Raw genomic sequence first — 734 nt, 5'->3', positions numbered from 1 at the left:
CGCACCCCCGCACCTTGTGGCGCTTCCGAGCAAGCGAAGCCCGAGCCGCCGTGGGTGTTTCCCCCTAACTGTGCTTAGGGCGCATCAAACAACATGGCCAGTCTCCCTGCGGCCACCGGTCTCCCAGCCTCTCCCCAGAAGCGATGCCCTTCCAGGGCTCTGCGAGTCTCCCCAGAGCGTCTCCCTTGTGTTTCAGAACCACTTGTGGGCACCACGGACCCCTAAAACCAGAGCGTTGTGACTTGTCCTGTGTTTAGCAGATGAGATGACATTCCTCGTTCTGTTCAGTGCTGTGTCTTGTACTTTTCTTCAATCGTGGACAGCTTTCTCTGTCGGTGTGTACGAATCTGTCCCCCCCTTTTTGCCTGCTGCAAAGGGGGTCCCAGGTATGCTGAGCCCTGAGCTACACTTTTTTTTTGAATCGGGGTCTCACTACGTCGGTCAGGCTGGAGTGCAGCGGCACAGTCATGTCTCACTGCAACCTCGACCTCCTGGGCTCAGGTGGTCCTTCTGCCTCAGCCCCCTCAGTAGCTGGGACTATAGGCATGCACCACCGAGCATGAGTAATTTAAAAAATAATTTTTTTTTTTTTTTTCAGTTGGAGTCTCACTCTGTCATCCAGGCTGGAGCGGCCTTCCAAGTAGCTGGAACCACAGGCGTGCCCTACCACGCCCAGCTTGCTTTTTGATTTATTGTAGAGATGAGGTCTCAGCAAGTTGCCTAGACTGGTCTCA

The sequence above is a fragment of the Carlito syrichta genome, unplaced genomic scaffold (genome assembly GCF_000164805.1).
Source record: "Carlito syrichta isolate Samal-C Ts95f unplaced genomic scaffold, Tarsius_syrichta-2.0.1 Scaffold131019, whole genome shotgun sequence".
Lineage (NCBI taxonomy): Eukaryota > Metazoa > Chordata > Mammalia > Primates > Tarsiidae > Carlito > Carlito syrichta.
Note: the sequence above shows the minus strand (reverse complement) of the source record.